This window comes from Chiloscyllium plagiosum, unplaced genomic scaffold (assembly GCF_037043375.1).
Source record: "Chiloscyllium plagiosum isolate Xiang-an unplaced genomic scaffold, Cpla_swu_hap1 HiC_scaffold_45, whole genome shotgun sequence".
Taxonomy (NCBI): Eukaryota; Metazoa; Chordata; class Chondrichthyes; order Orectolobiformes; family Hemiscylliidae; genus Chiloscyllium; species Chiloscyllium plagiosum.
Window position 1 is genome coordinate 8926471 of NW_028270183.1, and position 22290 is coordinate 8948760.

Sequence of the window (22290 nt, forward strand, 5' to 3'; positions counted from 1 at the left end):
AGTAGCAGTGACACAAGCATGACTTATCTTGGCAAAGCGCTTTGATGTTTACGATTAGAATATAACTTTAATGTGTTGAATTCCTCCTCTCTTTGCTGTTTATATGCCTTGCCTTAGCTACTTGTCAATCCTGCTTACTTTCCCGCCAGTGTTTGTTGGCTCAAAGCCTCAGGCTCCAGGAAAAGCCGGCTATGTTAGTGATTAATGTTGCATGCTTTCCCATAGCATGCCAGCCGTCTTTTACCCCTTGGTGAATTGTAATGCATGAATACCTCAACATAATCAGTGTTATAAGCTAACAGTATGTTAACCTCTTCAATACTAGATGCGAAAATGGTTTACTGAAGTGGAATCTAGATTTATTTTACTTCATCCACAATGACTTCACTAACACGTATGTTAGTCAATGTGCATGGGGAATAAATTTGAATGCCTTTAGCGGTGCTACTTTGGACTAATCTAAAGGTTCATTTGAAAAACAAAGATAGAAGGTTTCAACAGAGTTAGTATGAAAACTGCTGCAAATGCTCTTTGTTCCACAGGCTGAGAAGAGTGAAAAGCACCCATGGTTCACTCCTGAACATTATCCAGTGATCCCTGTAGGAAAGTGCATTTGTAAGGTGTTTGTCAAGGCCAAAATGAACCACTGATTCTTCTACAGTCAGATAATCTCCTGTCACTTATTAACTTGGCTTTTCATATGAGGAATAGCCAAAAGCATGAGACAGCAGGCCTCCTATCCTTCATTAAAATTCAGTACCTTGAAGAGAGAAGAGGAAGTTTTTTTTTAAAAGGGTTGCTTTTTGAATTGAATAGTATGAATTTAAAGTGCGGATGGAAGATATCTGCTTAAAGTGGGCAAGATGCTGACTTGCTAACATTTTATTCCAGGTGTTAAAGGTGAATCATTGCTGTTGCATAATTGGTTTGGAACAACTCTTTCCTAGTGCATTCTCTAGGCAATAGACTCCTTGACAAGAGTCCACTTCCCAACCAATCACCACCCAGCCATATAGATTGTAGTTGCCTTTGAAATTTGGTATTTTTGCATCTATTCTAATGCATGCAAGATGAAAAGCTTCCACAGGATTTCTCTTTTTATGGGCAGTGTTCAAGTCCTGCATGACTAAGCGACTATGTGTAATTGGTTTTATTCATAGTCACTTAGTTGATAATGAGATGATATAAAAGCATAGAAAGTAGGAGTAGGGTATACCATTTGGCCCACTGATCCTGCTTCTCCATTCAACATTATCATGAATGATACTCTTTCTCAAAACTGTACTCTTGCTTTCTCCCCGTACCGCTTGACACCTTTAGCTTCAAAGTTTGTGAGAAGATTTGTAGCTTGAGTGCTCGTTGCTGTGGTTCTGTTCGCCGATCTGGAAGTTTTTGTTGCAAACGTTTCGTCCCTGTCTAGGTGACATTCTCAGTGCTTGGGAGCCTCCTGTGAAGTGCTTCTGTGGTGTTTCCTCCGGCATTTATAGTGGCCTGTCCCTGCCGCTTCCGGTTGTCAGTTTCAGCTGTCCGCTGTAGTGGCCGGTATATTGGCCAACAAAGAACAGCCAGGGAATTCCTAGAAGCATGGCACTCATCCACAAACTCCATCAACAAACACATCGACCTGGACCCAATATACTGGCCACTACAGCGGACAGCTGAAACCGACAACCAGAAGCGGCAGGGACAGGCCACTATAAATGCCGGAGGAAACACCACAGAAGCGCTTCACAGGAGGCTCCCAAGCACTGAGGATGTCACCTAGACAGGGGACGAAACGTTTGCAACAAAAACTTCCAGCTCGGCGAACAGAACCACAGCACCTTTAGCTTCTCGAAATCTATCTATTTCTTTGTTAAATATAGTCAGTAATTTGGCTTCCATATCCTCCTATGGTAAAGAATTCTCCAGGTTGACCACCCTTGCAGTGAAGAAATGTCTCCTTAATTCTGTCTGAAATAGCCTACCATGTATCCTAAGATTGTCACCCCTTTTTCCATACCCCAAGCCCCCAGCCAGGGGAAACACCACCTCTTCATCCTGTCAGAATTTTATATATTTTAATGAGATCTCCTCTGATTCTTCTAAACTCCAGTGGATACAGATCCAGTCAAACCAATTCCTCCTCCTATAACAAACCTGCTATCCCAGGAATCAATCTGGTGAACATTCCCCGGACTCCCTCTATGGTATCTTTTCTTAGGTAAGAGGACTAAAAATGCACCCAATTCTCCCTATACAGCTGCAGTAAGATATCTTTGCTCTGTACGCCGACCCCCTTGCAATGAGGGGTCAGCATATGATTTGGCTACGACTGCTTGCTCCACCTGCACACTTTTCAGATAGCATCCGAGGAGCAGGAAAATCGACGTTTTGGGCAAAAGCCCTTCATCAGGATGAAGGGCTTTTGCCCGAAATGTAGATTTTCCTGCTTCTCGGATGCTGCCTGAACTGCTGTGCTTTTCTAGCACCACTTTAATCCAGAATCTGGTTTCCAGCATCTGCAGTCCTTGTTTTTACTACACCTGCACACTTTCTTTTAGTGACTCTTATAACTTGATTCACTTTGTAAAATTGCCACAATTGCAGCATCATTAATGAAGTTCTTGAATGCTTGTACAAATGACATAGTTTGTGCCCCGCTTGATTTTAGTTTCATTGACCTCAATAGGAGATGCCTAAAATGAGAACAACTTCACAAATCCATCACTTTTCACTTCTGCACACATTGAAAATGTTGATTTCAGTCCAAGGTGAAACTCTAAGACAAGTGGTCTTCTTGTTTCTCGCAGTGGATTAGTTAGCTGGGTGGGAGGGAGATAGGAATCAGATTTATTATAATCTTCAAGTTTGTTTTTTAAATATACAGATTTTATATGTTGGATGAGTTTAAAACTTGAGGGGAGGTAACATCTGTTTAATAAGAGTTGGAATCTTCAAGAAGGTATGGGTCTACTTTTAGCATCAAACACCAATGATGGAATACTTACAGATAGCATCTCCTTCATCTTCATAGCACAGTGCAAATGGTAAATGATACTCTCTTCCAAACCAAAGTCCAGCTATTGTAGCAGTAGAGAATATCTGATTATTAGTGAAACAGCACTACAGAAGCTTCTGGTCCTCAAGCTAGACTTCCAGTTTTTGCCATGAACATAGGAACATCTTGTTTCAGTCTAAACTGTTCTTGCAGATTGCTTGCAGCAAAGCTTCACATATCCTGTTTGCTGGGAATTCTCTGCCAGGATTTACAATGTGCAATACTCTTTCCTTTGGTAGAAAACCAAATGCAAAGTTAGCTATCACTTACTTTACTGGACCTGTACAGGACATGCAATAATGGAGTAGAGAGCTGAGCCTCATACTAGTGTAATACTAAGTTTCTCAAAATCCATAGCAATTAGCAGGATCAAATTTGCAAGCCATCCATCCTTGCTATAGTTGTATCTGGCTGCACCTGTTATGTACCAAAATATATTCTTTAAAGGCATGAATGGCGTGGCTGTCATTGGAACATATTTGGTTATTTTGTATTTCTATTCAGCAAGCAGGCTGTGTGAAGTCTTTTGTCACAGATTTCTATTCACTTTTCACCTCCATCATCCCACCTCTTCAGTGCACCTGTTGCACAGCAATAAGACAGTTTAAAAACAAATTAAGGGATAACAAGTAGTAAGTTTAAGTTATAACTAGATTCAGTTATAGGGAGGGAGAGAGATAGAGGGTTGATGGCAATTGTAAACCATGCAAACTCTGCTCCTGTTCTTTGAATCTACCATTAATTGTTCAACAATGTTTAGTTCCAGTGTTGGAAAACCATCTTCTAAAATGTTCTACTTAAAACTTAAATCCCGATTTTCACAATTGTCTCTTTTAATGTGAACTAAGTTGCACCTCCACATTTAGTGTATTTGCCCACGACTGAATGTAATTTATACTGCAGGATTTGTGGTATTCTTGAAATACAAACTTTATACAAAGTGATGTACTGTTAAAAGTATATTTTTTGATATCAATCTTATAATATAGATGCACCCTCTAACCCTTGGTTATTTCCCATAGGTATGAGGTTGTTGACATATCCCTTAATCCAGTCTCTAAATGCAAGTTGATAAATTCAGAGACTGCTGCTTTGCTGTGCGGTGGTGACACTGTTCCCCTTTAAAGTAAACAGGTATTTAATCTTTTTTAGTTTGTGTAAAATAAGAAACTAAGTGATTAACAGCACTGAGGTTAGGCTGTTATATTCCTGCTGTCAAGGATGCATGCTTTAAGAACATAGTCTGGGCAGAGTTTTGGATAGGCTGTACACAGAGTCAACTTCCTTAGGGCTGCCATATACACTCTGCTGGGATGTAAAATATTTTCCCACAGTTGTTCTGTTGCAGTTGTTTATCTAGTGCCTGATGGGATGTAATGAACAAACTCCAGACCTTTGTTGAAATAGTATTGGATTAGAGAATGATTCAACAGGGTCTGGTCCCACTATAAATAGCTAACCTAAAAACTATTACAAATATAGTCTCAACATTACTTTCTCTGACATTTTCCAGCCCTGATGTCTTTTTGTATTAATTCCAACCTTCAACACAATATTTTCCTCAACCATTAATTTTCAAGTTATTGTGTAGGAAAGCTAGTTGAATTATGACACAAAGTAGAGGTTTATTATGTCAGTACTGTTTGAAGTTTATGTAAAGGTTGTATACACAATGGGAAAGTTAATAATGCTGATTTATAAGGTGACACATCCAGCTTTTGATAGAGCTTTATGTGTCCCTTGGATGTTGTTTCTGAGAGAGCTAATGTTGAAATTTTGTAAATCATAATTTTTTTAGATAGCAAATCTCTATATACATTTTATGGATGTATGATTGCAGATTTTAATTCAATTCCACTTTATTATCCATATATAAATTAATTTTCTTCAAACATTATAAGTACAATAAAACATACCACCTGTGATTTGGTAATTTTCTAACTCAAAGGAAAGACACAATGTAAATGTTAGCTCTTTATTTCTGTAGATTTGCTACACACAGCAATCAGAGCCATATGTTTGTTTAGGCTGGGCACATGCTGGCATGTGCTTGGTGAGGTATTGGATATCACAATGAGACTATTGATGCTTGAATTTACATTGTTTCTTTGACTGCTTGTATCACTCCAAAATGGAAATCTCATTGTTTGGGAAGGCAAGTGGATATGTAAAACTTGTTGAAGAATCGTAGGGATACTTAACTCTGAGTTGAATCTGGGAGAGCTATACCAAAGAAAGATCTTGCATTTACATCATGCTTTTCATGTCCTCAGAGCATCTCAAAATGCTTTAGGTCTAATGAAGTACTTCCAAATACTTCCTACATCCTACATCCAGACCCTCAACCTGAGCTACAAATCTTCTCAAAACTCACTAAGTATTTCCAAACTATAGCCTGTGTTCTACATACATGTGATGATATTAGATTAGATTCTCTACAGTATGGAAACAGGCCCTTCGGCCCAACAAGTCCACACTGCCCCTCCAAAGAGGGACCCACCCAGACCCATTTCCCTACCGTATATTTACCCATGACTAATGCACCTAACATTATGGGCAATTTAGCATCTTTTGGATTGTGGGAGGAAACGGAGCACCCCCACGCAGACACGGGGAGAATGTGCAAACTCCACACAAACAGTCACCTGAGGCTGGAATTGAACCCAGGAACCTGGTGCTGTGAGGCAGCAGTGCTAACCACTGAGCCACTGTGCCACACCATGGCAAGTTCCACAACTTACGAAGAATATATGGACCTGAAAATTTGATTCTTGGGGATAGAAGGATAAATATTAACCAAATACAAAGAAAACTTCCTTTAATAGTGCAATTAGCTGTCTAGAGCCCAAGTTCTGGAATTCACTTCTTAAACCTATCCACCACTATATTGGCACAGTGGTCATTTTTGTTTAATAAGGTTCCTGTGAAGTGCCTTGGGACATTGAAAGTGTTATTCAAATGCAAGTTATTGTTAGAAATGGAGTTTATTAAAAAATAAATTTATAGTCGGAAACGTATTCCCAAACTGGTGGAAATGAAATTTATTTCTCATTTGGCTTTCAAATACTGCTTTCAAAAAAAAGGCACGCAAATTCTCTCAAGATGCTAGTAGCATTTTATTAAAAGCATTTTAAGTCAGAATGGAATGCAGTTATATTGCTTGTTTCTTCAAGCTGCCAACTGCATCTTAGATTTGAGTTGACAACACAATATCTGTTTATTGGATTATTGTTGGATTGAATAACTGCATAGTGCTTGAATATTACTTCTCTTAATTTTGTCCCAATTAAGTTTTGGTATAAAGTGAAGGTGAGAAATTTGGTGTTATTCCATTTTTAAAAAAAGCAATTGTGTGCTAAGTAATCTGTCAGATAGGAGGTTTCGGAGCTCAGTGGGTATTGTCCTTGCCTCTGAACCAGAAGCTTGGTTTGAGACCTAACGAAAGTATGTTCATAACACTACCAAAACTTTCGAGCATGCACCAACGTAAGAGAGCAGGTGAGATTCCTGGTCAGCTTTGTAAGGAAAAGAGTGTTGAAGGCTCTGCTATGAAAGCAGTAAAAAAAGGGTATCAATTTTTGACTTCCATCATCTGACTCTAGACCTTGGGGTTTTGTGCACTTGAACAGTTTTATGAGGAAAAATATTAAATTGACTTTCAAAAAAATTTGGCTATGGGTCAGCTTCAAGGCTTTTTATGGCAGGTTTCTGTCAATGAGCTCTAACAAGTTATTTCACACAGTTCTCTGTTGCTCACCTCATTAAGAATGCACTGCACCTTCGTGACACACCTTTCACATTATTTTGGACTCAGCAGCGGTGAAATGCTTGCTGGTGCCTGGCATCTTTTGGTGTTCATGGTGTGGCCATCATATTTAAATTCTATGTGTGCACCATGTCAAACGCTGCCAGCCGGGTTTAAAGAGGCTGCTGGGTCATTATAGTGTACACAGTCTGGCAAAATGCTCAGCAATATTGTAAGAAGGTTAATGATTTGTTGCATTCTTGAGGGTAGCTGCCACCATCTTCTTTCTCCTATCACATACTTACTCTGATTCTGCCATTGCACCAATGCTCTCACCTAGCATTTTCAATAATGAATAGCCCATCCTCCCTGAATGGCTTTCATTCACCCTATCACCCTAAGATATTGACCCTTTCTGCTATCCACACTTCCTGTTCAGTCACTCAGGATACCTCACCATCTTTCCTGACTGATGATACCTGGCCCCCGATTGACTATAGTCCCCTTTGATTCTATATTGCTACCAAACATAGAGTCATAGAGATGTACAGCATGGAAACAGACCCTTCAGTCTAACCCGTCCATGCCGACCAGATATCCCAACCCAATCTAGTCCCACCTGCCAGCACCCGGCCCATATCCCTCCAAACCCTTCCTATTCATATACCCATCCAAATGCCTCTTAAATGTTGCAATTGTACCAGCCTCCACCACTTCCTCTGGCAGCTCATTCCATACACATACCACCCTCTGTGTGAAAAAGTTGCCCCTTAGGTCTCTTTATATCTTTCCCCTCTCACCCTAAACCTATGCCCTCTAGTTCTGGATTCCCCGACCCCAGGGAAAAGACTTTGTCTATTTATCCTATCCATGCCCGTCATAATTTTGTAAACCTCTATACGATCACACCTCAGCCTCTGATGCTCCAGGGAAAACAGCTCCAGCCTGTTCAGTCTCTCCCTGTAGCTCAGATCCTCCAACCCTTGCCACATCCTTGTAAATCTTTTCTGAACCCTCTCAAGTTTCACAACATCTTTCCAATAGGAAGGAGACCAGAATTGCCCGCAATATTCCAACAGTGGCCTAACCAATGTCCTGTACAGCCGCAACATGACCTCCCAACTCCTGTACTCAATACTCTGACCAATAAAGGAAAGCATACAAACGCCTTCTTCACTATCCTATCTACCTGCAACTCCACTTTCAAGGAGCTATAAACCTGTACTCCAAGGCCTCTTTGTTCAGCAACACTCCCTAGGACCTTACCATTAAGTGTATAAGTCCTGCTAAGATTTCCCAAAATGCAGCACCTCGCATTTATCTGAATTAAACTCCATCTGCCACTCCTCAGCCCATTGGCCCATCTGGTCCAGATCCTGTTGTAATCTGAGGTAACCCTCTTCGCTGTCCACTACACCTCCAATTTTGGTGTCATCTGCAAACTTACTAACTGTACCTCTTATGCTCGCATCCAAATCATTTATGTAAATGACAAAAAGTAGAGGGCACAGCACCGATCCTTGTTGCACTCCACTGGTCACAGGCCTCCAGTCTGAAAAACAACCCTCCACCACCACCCTCTGTCTTCTACCTTTGAGCCAGTTCTGTATCCAAATGGCTAGTTCTCCCTTTATTCCATGAGATCTAACCTTGCTAATCAGTCTCCCATGGGGAACCTTGTCGAATGCCTTACTGAAGTCCATATAGATCACATCTGCTCTGCCCTCATCAATATTCTTTGTTACTTCTTCAAAAAACTCAATCACATTTGTGAGACATGGTTTCCCATGCACAAAGCCATGTTGACTATCCCGAATCAGTCCTTGCCTTTCCAAATACATGTACGTCCTGTCCCTCAGGATTCTCTCCAACAACTTGGCCACCACCGAGGTCAGGCTCGGTCTATAGTTCCCTGGCTTGTCTTTACTGACCTTCTTAAACAGTGGCATCACGTTTGCCAACCTCCAGTCTTCCGGCACCTCACCTGTGACTATCGATGATACAAATATCTCAGCAAGAGGCCCAGCAATCAGTTCTCTAGCTTCCCATAGAGTTCTCGGGTACACCTGATCAGGTCCTGGGGATTTATCCACATTTAACCGTTTCAAGACATCCAGCACTTCTTCTCTGTAATCTGGACATTTTGCAAATTGTCACCATCTATTTCCCTATAGTCTATATCTTCCATATCCTTTTCCACAGTAAATACTGATGCAAAATATTCGTTTAGTATCTCCCCCATTTTCTGTGACTCCACACAAAGGCCGCCTTGCTGATCTTTGAGGGGCCCTATTCTCTTCCTAGTTACCCTTTTGTCCTTAATATATTTGTAAAAACTCTTTGGATTCTCCTTAATTCTATTTGCCAAAGTTATCTCATGTCCCCGTTTTGCCCTCCTGATTTCCCTCTTAAGTATACTCCTACTTTCTTTATACTCTTCTAAGGATTCACTCGATCTATCCTGTCTATACCTGACATATGCTTCCTTCTTTTTCTTAACCAAACCCTCAATTTCTTTAGTCATCCAGTATTCCCTATACCTACCAACCTTTCCTTTCACCCTGACAGGAATATACTTTCTCTGCATTCTTGTTATCTCATTTCGGAAGGCTTCCCATTTTGCAGCTGTCCCTTTACCGGCGAACATCTGCCTCCAATCAGCTTTCGAAAGTTCTTGCCTAATACCGTCAAAATTGGCCTTTCTCCAATTTGGAACTTCAACTTTTAGATCTGGTCTATCCTTTTCCATCACTATTTTAAAACTAATAGAATTATGGTCGCTGGCTCCAAAGTGCTCCCCTACTGACACCTCAGTCATCTGCCCTGCCTTATTTCCCAAGAGTAGGTCAAGTTTTGCACCTTCTCTAGTAGGTACATCCACAAACTGAATCAGAAATTCTTTTTGTACACATTAAGAAATTCCTCTCCATCTAAACCTTTAACACTGTGGCAGTCCCAGTTGATGTTTGGAAAGTTTAAATCCCCTACCATAACCATCCTATTATTCTTACAGATAGCTGAGATCTCCTTACAAGTTTGTTTCTCAATTTCCCTCTGACTATTGGGGGGTCTATAATACAATCCCAATAAGGTGATCATCCCTTTCTTATTTCTCTGTTCCACCCAAATAACTTCCCTGGATGTATTTCCAGGAATATCCTCCCTCAGCACAGCTGTAATGTTATCCTTTATCAAAAATGCCACTCCCCCTCCTCTTTTGCCTCCCTTTCTATCCTTCCTGTAGCATTTGTATCCTGGAACATTAAGCTTCCAGTCCTGCCCATCCCCGAGCCATGTTTCCATAATTGCTATGATATCCCAGTCCCATGTTCCTAACCAATCCCTGAGTTTGTCTGCCTTCCCTGTTAGGCCCCTTGCATTGAAATAAATGCAATTTAATTTATTAGTCCTACCTTGTCCCTGCCTGCCCTGACTGTTTGACTCACTTCTGTTCTCAGCTGTACCCGTCTCAGATCGATCTCTTTCCTCACTATCTCCCTAGGTCCCACCCCCCCACCTTACTAGTTTAAATCCTCCCAAGCAGTTCTAGCAAATTTCACTGCCAGTATATTAGTCCCCTTCCAATTTAGGTGCAATCCGTCCTTCTTGTACAGGTCACTTCTACCCCAAAAGAGATTCCAATGATCCAAAAATGTGAATCCCTCTCCCATACACCAGCTCCTCAGCCATGAATTCATCTGCTATATCCTCCTGTTCCTGCCCTCACTAGCTTGTAGCACTGGGAGTAATCCAGTTATTATTACCCTTGAGGACGTCCTTTTTAAATTTCTGCCTAACTCTCTGTAATCTCCCTTCAGAGTCTCAACCTTTTCCCTTCCAATGTCATTGGTTCCAATGTGGACAATGACCTCCTGCTGTCCCCTCTCCCCCGTGAGAACATTCTGCACCCTCTCTGAGACATCCTTGATCCTGGCACTAGGAAAACAACACACCATTCTGCTTTTTCTCTGCTGGCCACAGAAATGTAAATCTGTACCTCTGACTACAGAAACCTCTAACACAATTGATCTCTTGGAAGCCGATGTACCCCTCGTTGCATTAGAGCCAGTCTCAATACCAGAAACTTGGCTGTTTGTGCTACGTTCCCCTGAGAACCCATCACCCCCTACATTTTCCAAAACAGCATACCTGTTTGAAATGGGGTATATCCACAAAAGACTCCTGCCCTAGGTGCCGACCTCTCTCACCCTTCCTGGAGTTAACCCATTTATGTGACTGTATCTGAGACTTTCCCCCCTTCCTATAACTGCCATCCATCACATACTGTTGCTGTTGCAAATTCCTCATCGCTTCTATTTGTCTCTCCAACCGATCCACTCGATCTGATAAGATTCGCATCCAACAGCATTTATGGCAGATATAATCCACAGTAACCCTTAAACTCTCTTTAAACTCCCACATCTGACAAGCAGTACATATCACTATAAAGGCCATTTTTGCTCCTTCACAATCTACAGACCCAGAAAATAACACCATCTTATTCCTCTACAAATACTGTCCCAGGTTAAATTAATTATATTTTAAGTTTAATCAAGAGACTTGTCTCCAAAAACATATAATCAAGAAAGAATCCACTATACTCACTACTGCAGCCTTTCTCTTGGACAGACTTAAAACAACAATTAACTTATCTGATTCTGTGCTGTGAACTTCGCCCAACAGTTCCTCCAAGATTAGTTGTGAATTTCACTGTTTGTTAATTTTCCCAGATGCACTCCGATATCCAGCGATACACAAATTCAAACAGCAAAGGTAGTAACTGTGCAGGTTCTTTCTTTCTTTCTTTCTCTTTCTTTCTTTCTTTCTTTCTTTCTTTCTTTCTTTCTTTCTCTCTTTCTCTCTCTCTCTCTCTCCTGCACTGACATCACCATGTGCTTCCTTTGTCTGCTCTTCTCCCTTTTAAACTGCTGTTGTTTTGACTTTTATTTTCCAAAGTTCCAAAACAATGCAACAGCATATAAAACAGTAATTGCTGCTCCTGGAATTTGAGGAAATCACCTCCAACACCTAAAATACCTCAAAAAAGGAGCAGCTCTTACAGCCAGAAATGTTTCCTGTCCTCCATCTTGGATTACCCAAAATCCTTCTCCTAAACATGACGAACAGCTGGCTATCTTTCTGCACTCAAAGGCAAGGTAGAAATGCTGTGAGCATCCGATTAGGCACAAAGTGAATGAGCTCAAAACCATGTAGATTCGCTGAGATGCATCCTGTTCTGAATCATGAAATGGGTGGCTGATCCTGCGTATAGAGAGGCCTGGCTGCAGCAATACAATGTTAGGTGTCATTGTCAGTGAGCTCAAAGTGCAATGTAGAAGTGGTGAACTGTCTCAGAGGTGAGTCCAAAATGTGCCCTGATGATGTACTGAGGCTGTGGTTTTGCCAATGCCAACCTCTAGGGACAGAGGGCCTAGATGTTCACTGCCCGGAGCATTCCCTGTGGTTTTGTGGCATGCTAGTCAAGATGGATACCTAAAGAAGATGCTAGCAAGTTGCATCCTCCAGGTACCTGGTCAGACTTTCATATATGAGAAAATGTCACAATTTAATTTTTCTCCATTACTTGGGAAATTAGCAAACTGCACATAAATGAGGCAAGATTAGTTCATGATGTGATGTAAATGCATAGAAAAAGACTACCTATTTCTCACTAGCAAAACTCTTGTGTCTTTGCTAAATGTTGAGTGGAAAATCAGGCATTGCTTCGTGATGTCAAGGATTTCAATTTTCTCACAATATTTTACCTATTGACTTGGCACTGCATACGTCTTTAAGGGGCTTGAATATTCTACGTATCGTCTTAAAATGGCCACAGCAATCAGTTCACCACAGGTTAGCCCAGTTTTGTGTAATCAGTATGGAACAAATAAAAAGACAGTCATTTTTCTAATTTCCAGTGAATATAGACCTAACGTGTTTAATCTTTCTTCAATCCAGCAACCAAGTGAACTATCCCTGAACTAGTTCTAAAGCATTTTATATATTTTTTTCAAATATGGACACCAAGACTGTACACAGTATTCCAGGTGCAGTCTCATCAATGCCCGAACAATTGCATTGAAACTTATTCCCTTTTGTATTCCATTCTCCTTACAATAAATAACAACGTTTCATTTGATTTATGTACAAGGCCAACCAAATCCCTCTGAATCCTGCAATCTCTCTTCATTTAAATAGTGTATTGTTTTACTGTTCTTCCTTCCAAAATGAGCAGGTTCGCATTTACCCACTTATACTCCATCTGACAAATTTACCCACTTATACTCCATCTGACAAATTTCTGCCCACTCACCATACCTGCCTATACACCTGTATATCTTTTGCAGACCCTTGACCTCCTCTTGACAATTTTCTTTCTGATCTATCTTGATGTCATCAATAAATTTGCTGACCACACATTTAGTTCCTTTATCCAAATTATGGATATAGATTGTAAATAATTCAGGTTCTATCATTGATCCCTGTGGCACTCCACTAATTACAACTTGCCAATCCAATAAAGACATATTTATCTCTGCTTCCTGTGAGTTAACAGTCACTATCTATGCTAATATGTCACACACTACATGATATGCTCTTATCTTGCATAGCAACCTCTGGTGTGGCACCTTATCAAATGTTTTTTTCGAAAATCCAATTACACCTCTTTTACCGACTCCCCACTGTCTCCTCTATCTATTCATAATAACATCAAAAATGTTCTCTCTAGTTTGCTTATGTTGGTTATTTATCAAGAAATTGACATGAAACTGAGGAAAACCTGAGGTTAGATTCATAATTGTAATGATGAATTCATCAGTTTCAATCCAACACTCCATCTGATGGTTTGGGAACAGCATGGAGGTCAGTTTGACTTGGATTTGATGTTAAACGGAGCTAAGTTTTTCATTCCAATGCTTAGTTAAATTTCACCCCCTTCAAACCAGTAATATACAAGGGAAGATTTCTCATTTTAAATCATTCAAATTGCAAACTAATAGTAGTTGCCCATCTGCAGCCATTGCTTCACATAATAAATTGCTGATTGCAGCAAGAATATTAGAGAATTAATGAACCTGTTCGTTTTAGGTTAACTTGTATCACTTCCACTTATATCCTGCTGCCCAGTGTTTTAGAAATTCGCCAACAGTTTTAGGCAGAGGTTGTTTAGACATGCATCTAACAACAATTTGTGTGAACAGATTGTGGCTGTTTTCCCTGGAGCGTTGGAGGCTGAGGAGTGACTTTGTAGAGGTTTATAAAATCATGAGGGTCATGGAAAGAGTAAATAGGCAAGATCTTTTCCCAGGGGTGAGAGAGTCCAGAACTAGAGGAGATAGATTAGGATGTGAAGGAAAAAAATTAACAAGGGACCTGAGGGGCAACTTTTTCACACAGAGGGTGATGCATGTATGGAATGAGCTGCCAAGGAAGTGGTGGATGATGGTATAACCACAACATTTAAAAGGCATCTAGATAGGTTTATGATTAGAAGGATTTAGAGGGATGTGAGCAAAGTGCTGTCAAATGGGACTAGATTAGTTTAGGATATCTGGTCAGCATGGACGAGTTGGACTGAAGGATCTGTTTCCTCTGAACAACCCTATAACTCTACCTCTTAATCTGAATAATATGAGGAGCAAAACTAGACCAAAAGAGCTCAGTCAGAGGGTGCTAGGATTAGAGATCTAAATAATAACCAAGCTGCCTATGTGTATTTACTTTACTGTTACTATGCATTATTCCTAGTTGGACAAAGCAAAGGATATGATTGCTTTCATGCCCTATTCTCTCCAGCTGGCTATTAAAAGGTGTGACAAATGATGGAGCACTTTGCCTTCCAGAGCTCTTCTTCATATCATTCCTAATGCTTCATATCCTGAAATTGTCATAAATAGAAAATAGTTCAATTATGCCACTAGATTCCCGAGCAACTGGGCACAAATTAAAAGGGTTGAGATGGTTCAAGGGGCATAAAACTCTCAACGTTCTCTTCATGATAGATTTAAAATCTCAGAGAAGAATTCTAACTTCCCACACTTCCACTTTTCTGCCCATCTTTTCCATCACCATGCTTGATTTCCCTCTTTTTTTTCTCAAAGTAAAGACTAGAGCTGGGATATATTCCCGGGATGTCAACACGTTAGAATGCTCATCAAAATGCACATATGAGCCTCACCCTAGATGGTGATGGGTTATTTGAAGGAATGGGAAGATGGCATCAGAGTCCAATCCTAGCAAACACATGCCGTTCCAAGACTGGTTTCACTTAGTGGGAACGTGGATAATATTATGTTTTAGGTTGCATTAAGAATCCAGGAAAGTTTGAGACATGGATGCTGGTAAACATTTATTAGGGAGCAGAAAACATGTTGCTACATTTCAACATGTCAGTTTAAATATGTGTTCAGGATTAGTGTGTGGGAAAATAGCTTTTATCACAATATCATTTCCTTTTTTAGTCTGTATTGTGACCTGACCCTTTTTTTAAAAAGTCTGCAGTCAATTAACTTTTCCCAATATATCGTTCCTCACAGAGCAGGCCATTGACCCTTCTTCTATCAGCCAGAATTTTTTCCATCTTGAGTTATGGAAATTCATCATCAGTGCCTATTTTCTATTCTGTACTTTTTAACCCTGTAGTTTCCATTGATGTTAATATCAAGTAGGATGAGAATAAAGCTGCTTAAAATTAATTTACAGCCATTTTCTAACTGTACTGTTGATTAAACAATGAGATTAAATTTTTTGGAATTTTATCTATTTATTGCTAAAGGTTTCACTAAGCTGTTGAATGCGCTACCAGGGTGACACATTTATTTAAAAACAAACAAAAAACTGTATTTGCTGGTGATCTGAAACAAACAAAAGCAGATAGTGCTGGTGAAACTCAGCAGGCCCTGCAGAAAAAGGAGAGAAAACAGAGTTAACATTTCGAGTCCAATGACCCTTCTCGGAATGTTCTGAAGATGAGTCGCTGGACTAGAATGTTACCTCTGTTTTCTCTTCAAATATGCTGAGTTTCTCCAGTACTTTCTGGTTTTGTTTGTATAGCATTTATCTATCTTGATTATTCAAAATTACCATGAGATAGCAAGATAATAGATCTGTTTATTGGGAGGCTAGATAGGTACATGAGGGAGAAAGGGATGGTATATGCTGAGAAAGTGTGATGATTAGATTAGATTACATTACATTACAGTGTGGAAACAGGCCCTTCGGCCCAACAAGTCCACACCGACCCGCCGAAGCGAAACCCACCCATACCCCTACATTTACCCCTTACCTAACACTACGGGCAATTTAGCATGGCCAATTCACCTGACCCTGCACATCTTTGGACTGTGGGAGGAAACCGGAGCACCCGGAGGAAACCCACGCAGACACGGGGAGAACGTGCAAACTCCACACAGTCAGTCGCCTGATGAAGTGGTGCAGGAGGAAGCCTGTGCAGCACATGAACACTAACGTAGATCAGTGGGGCCGAATGACCTGTTTCTGTGCTCAAATTTCTAAGTTATTCCAATTATAGTAAAGGAACATGAAATGTGTGGTACCTTATGTTTTTTGTGTTCACAAGTAATGTGCCTCATTTCATGTTTATTATTTGTAACACAGCTTACAAAATAGATTACAATAGATATTTATTTGCTACTGTATGAGAGGTTTAAGATTCATGCTCTTAATGTATATCTAGAAATTTCTTTTCCCTGTTTATACAGGCAAATCATAGGAAAAACATTTCGAAGAACATCACTTATGTGTTGTGTTGTGGATGGGATGCCAAAATTACCATGTTTTCATCAGGAAAAACAGTAATAATCTTGCACTGTGTAGAATATTGTTTTTCAGTCAAAAGCAAAATACTATGAATATTGGAAATCTGAAGTAAAAACCTGCAGAAATACTTCATTAGGCAGCATCTATAGAGAGAGATACAGAGTTAAAGTTTTAAAATGCATTCAGATTTTGCAATAAATTCAGCAAGGATGTCATGGTGGCTCAGTGGTTGGCACTGCTGCCTCATAGTGGCAGGGACCCGGGTTTGATTCAACCCTTGGCTGACTGCCTGTATGGAGTTTGCACGTTCTCCCTGTGTCTGCGTGGGTTTCCTCTGGGTGCTCCAGTTTGCTCCCACAGTCCAAAGATATGTCGGATAGGTGCATTGGCAATTCTAAATTACTCATTAGGTACAGGCTAGGTGAATTACCCGTGGGGAATACAGGGATAAATTACGGGGTGAATTCTCTTCATAAGGTCGATGGCCCAAATGGCCTACTTTCACACCCTAGGTATTCTATGATCAGAGTAGCCAGTCATTTTGGATTCAATACTTGACCATGTAGTTATAATATGAAACCATTGTGACTGAAGTATTGTAGTATCTGACCCAACAGTCAGCAGCTCAGCCGTAAAATAAAAGGAATGTTTTATTATATGATCAATACTAAACTAACTAGTCTCACAGGAATGGTAGAGGCATAACAATTGGGCTCAGAATTTCTTTGGTTTAGGTTAGGATCCAGGGAAAGGAATCTTTTGTTGGGTATGTCTGAGTGTCAGGATGCTAGATGAGGGCAGGGATCGGTTAAACAAATAATGCCAAGTGTAGAGCTTACCTTGTGAAAAAAGGACATTTGGTGACTTACTGAGGAAGACCAACCCATCAAAGGGTTTAGGAAGGCAATGCAGCAAATTGGATAAGGAAAAATAACCTTTCATTAATTGCTACAGTATTACAAATTTCAAGAGAATTTTACATTTCAGTTATAAAAGGGAGAACAGCAATTATAAAACTGCAATGAAATATTGAATAATTTTAGGAAATTTCATTTTAATATTCATGAGTCCTGTAATAGAAGCGTGCAACGCACATTTGATTGTACATAAAAGTAAACCGGATCAATGCATTTAAATTCAAATCTTTATTTCTCTTCCAAATTTACCATTTGTTTAAAGCATAATTTTGGAAGTGAATGCAAGTCCACCCGCTAAACTTTCCTGGAAGAAAACAGTATCATTTTGCTATCCAATCTCTGCAATTTCTGTGCGATGTTGATTCCAAATCAAAAAGCACTCATCTGTTTGTGTGGTATCAGTAAATTAAAGAAATATGTCCAGTGGCTGCTCTTGATTATTTGCCACACATCTTGGATTTTCTGTTCCATATAAACACAAGTGACTACTTCTTCCTCATTGCATCATCAACGTCTCATTCAAAGATTTTCAGACACAACTAGCAAATTCCTCAAGTTTGGCACCAAATTCAGTCTTCACCAGTGCATCTTACAATCCAGCTAATTAGTGATTAAAATGCACCCATTAAATCATTTGGCAAGAAGACCCAATGCGTAACTTAGCGATACCAGTAGGATTCCAAGTTCAGGTTCCTTGAGCTGAGTGCAGAGCCCATGTTTATGTTATATTAAACTATGTCCAGATTGCAATATGATTTATTACAACATTGCTACAAATAACATTGACTTCACTTCAAACATACTTCAATAGCAATAAAGCAGTTTAAGATATCATGAGTCTTTTAAATACACTGTATGAATACACACTTTTTAGTCCCTAATACAATTGGCAAAAGATCCACGTGAAAGCCTACTTATTAAGTCCAAAGCATTGAAGGTTCAGGATAGGAATAGAAAGAAACCTAGCTAGAAGGGGAAAAGAAGTAGGAATTATTTGTTCTGATATTAGGTTGGAGCAAATGTTGTGTTGGATCTCCCCAGATATTTGTACCAAGATCATTAGTATTGTTAAATCTCATAAATAACTGGAATTCAGAGTCTCAGTTTTAGTTGGCTTTTGAACTGGCAACATGGAAATATTATTTGATGAAATAACAACTAAAGAAATTTAATACAGTTAAGGTCCTGTACTGCACAATGTAAGAAAAATTTGATAGCATATGTATACCTGATTGATGTTGAAACAGCTAAACATGAAGTAGAAGGAGATTGATAGGCTTTAGAACTTTATAGTTATGTTCCACCATTAAAATCAGCAAAGCAAATAGAATACCACACAAAATGTAGTCAAAACAGCAGCTTACAATTCTGAGAAAGTTGCAGCCAATTGTATTGTATTTTGGTCAGATGATTACTGCATCCATGTCTAGTCATTTCAGTTGCTGGAGTCGGCACAGTTAAGGGTCACGAGGTTGATCACTGGTGTCTGGGATATAAACAAAGACTGGAGAAGTCAAACAGCAATTTTTGCATGGCACTATAGGGAACAAATAGCTTTTAGAGAGGCCTAGATGAAGCTTATTTAAGCTGAATTAACAGTTTAGCCTGTGCTTAACACGATAGAGTTGAAACTGACACTAAAGGCAGCCATTTAGAGAAGTTTCAAGTGACTGCCACATAAAGTAGCTGTATTTGCTCATTTACAAGACTCCACAACATTTTGATGGCTGGCAAAACCAGCATTTACTTCTCATCCCTATTGCCCCCTTGACTCACCTCCTTGAATCACTACTGTCCACCATGGGGTTTGATGTACACAGTGCTATTAGGAAGGGAATTCCAGGATTTTGACCCAGTGAAGGAATGGCAATATCTTTCCAAGTCAGGATGGTATATGGCTTGGCAGGAAGTATGGTATTTCTGTATATCTGCGGCCCTTGTCCTTCCAGATTGTAGAATTTACAGATTTGGGAGGTGCTAGTGAAGGAGCTCTGGTGAGTTGCTTCAACACATCTTGTAGATGGCACACACTGCTGCTGTGCACATGTTTAAGCTGGTAAATTGTGTTGATCATCTCCTACCTAGACAGACATGATTGGCGAGGATGAGGTCAAGTCAATGTTTCCCTCTTGTTGATTCCCTCACAGCTGCCACAGGGACAGTCTGGCAAGCATATCTTTCAGGACTCCACCAGCTCAGTCAGTAGTGATGCGACTGAATCACCAGGAGAAAGGGAGTGCCTAGCTATTAACATCTTGCTAGGGGATCCAAGGTAGAATGGGAAGAGGACATGAGGCCAGGCTGAAGGAGAGAGGAACAGGAAGAATCAGGAAGTGCCTCCTCCATCAGGTTCTTGGACACCTCACTTTATACCTATTATTTGATCCTGAAACATCTTTAAACCTGATACTTTATGCCAGTAGCAGTTCTACCTTTGGGAAAGGTGGGGGCGACATAAGGGGCCATGTTTGCTGAGCTATAAAAATTGCACTTAGTCAGTGTTTGAGTGGAAACCCTGCAAGTTTCTGAGTTCACATCTCCAGCAGGCTTAAATTGTGGTCATCAGCAATTATGCTGTCCCAATGGTTCAAGGTTAAAGTCACCATCTTCAATCTATACCGAGTGGAAAGGTGTCCTAGTCCATGTGGAATTGCCATTGCAAGCTGGGCCAGTAATAAAATAAAACCAGCACATCATCTTGTCCATATTCGACTGAAAGACTCCTGAAGGAAAGGTTGTTTGCACATGTGACTGAAAAGATCTTCCATGTTTTTAAGCCTTGTGTTCTGGTAGGTGCAATCCTTGAAGTATCAAAGGGTGTTGGTGGAACCATAAGTCAGAAAAAGCACCCTAGGGTGAGGTAGTGGGCCCCAAATTATCAAAGTTTTAAAGATGTAGTCAACAAATTATATGCCAATAAACTCAATGTTAAAACTGACCGTTTAAGTGGGTCTCTGTTGTTCAACTTTGTGGTCATCTGTCAGAAATCAATTCACTTAATCAATCATTCTGCTGCTCCTTCAAAAACGCCTTTTCATGTGGTTGGAAAGATGACATCTAGAATGAATTATTTTCTGGTAGATTAAATTTAATTTAATGCAGTCTTCAACTTTAGTTGCAAATATAAAACATGATACAATAGCTAGGTATTAATTCCCCCAGCTGTGAGAAACTGCTGATGGCGATGTGTGAAGTAGCAATTTTAATAATTTTAAATGCCTGCTCCAGAGATTGAAAGTGATTCTCCCGCTGGCCAGGCTCTTGGGACCTCACCGTTCCTTGCACATACATGTTGAGAGCTGACTGACTTGGCAGGTGAAGGCAATGTGATGAAATCCTTTTAGCTGTAAAAACGAGTTTTTTTTCTGTTAATGTGGTTTGTTGCAATCATCTCTTCTGAACAGCTCTATTACTTGGTGTTACACCTTGCAAAACAAATTCTCTTTTGCTTCTTTGATTGTTAATGGTTGGGAACTGATCCCCTCTGTGGTTTTCCTTTTCCTGATCCAGGGAGCTCTGGCTATTTGCAGCATTTTTACTACTGGCCCAGCTGGCAGTAGCAATGCTGTGTGGACCAGGGACTTTCCTACTCTGTATTGTGACAGCATAACTTTTAACCGCATTGCTCACAACATATTCTAGTCATACGCTGCTGCCACCATCACTTCAGCCATTGATTTCTCTCTTTCTTGCAACTGTTTATCTCCAGTGCAGGACAGAAAGTGCATGCTTTCACCATCTGCAACTCGTAAATTAGAAGACAGCATGGTATGAAGGGAAGGTAAGCTGTGAGACAGAAGATCAGATTGGAGGTTACTGTCATCTTCAATGGTTTCAGCCTCAGCACTGGCCACAGCTTCAGAAATAGGCATGCCCATAATGGTCATCACGGTCCTCTCAATGGAGGTCAGTATATGCAACTATCTTCTTTCAGTTAACGTCTGCTTTCTCCCATAGTATGCAGTATTGTTGTGCAAGAGAGAGGAAAGTGTTCCAGTGAGTGTCATGCAACCAGTTGGACTCACACAGCTATGCAATCAGGACAGTCATAAATTGTATGAAGTGTACATGGGGCTTGCAAATATGCCAAATGTGTGAGAGTGCAATGTCGCAAACAAATGTCAGGTATGAGCCCTGGTTAATAAGCAATTGTTTGTCGGAAAGTGATAGGGCTAACCTGTAATAACTTATGTCTGATTCAAGTAGTGCTGTTGATGGGATATAACATTTGAAAATACATTTACTGGTTGCATCCACTCATGTAAAGTTATTGAACCTCTTGCAGCATTTACTCAAGTCCTTGGGCTTAACTCTTGGCTTTCACCAACAGGGCTATTTGCTCTCTGTAGCCTCAGTAAATATATCTCAAGGGCATCCTGGACTGTGAGAATAAAAGACACCTCTCCTTCTTTAAATTTCTTCTACTAAGTTCACCAGTGCTTTAAAACATTAAAGCCCGTTCTCCCATCTTGTACCATCCTTATGACTTTCCTAGGTCAGATAGAACAACTTTTAGTCGCCTCTCCAGCCACAATGTGCCTCCCTTTAAGGGGTGACGGGTGTCAACTACTGTCAGCTTTACCTGATCTTGGGCACTCTGCTGAGGCATGCTACCTGTTGCAATCATATTAATCAGCAGACAACACAAAGTTGGCAAGCTGCCTATATACCACATTGAAAAGATGATGTGGGTTATTCATAGTCTCTGTGCTTGTTTTTGGCTGCTAACAAATACAAAGTGCTGAAATTTTCAAAAACACTTACCAATATCCTGCTGTCATGTAAAATCCACTTTAACATGTTGGAGG

At 40.2% G+C, this 22290-nt stretch overlaps 1 protein-coding gene across 1 annotated transcript in view; it reads left to right on the top strand.

Annotated features, from left to right (window-relative positions):
• The first annotated feature begins 4062 nt into the window (after window positions 1-4062).
• notch3 (notch receptor 3) overlaps window positions 4063-22290 on the top strand; it is a 292195-nt gene continuing 273967 nt past the window's right edge. Inside the window, exons 1-2 of the mRNA XM_087983126.1 lie at window positions 4063-4174; window positions 21192-21388. The gene's annotated coding sequence lies outside the window, so the exon portion shown is untranslated. The remainder of the gene's footprint in view (window positions 4175-21191; window positions 21389-22290) is intronic.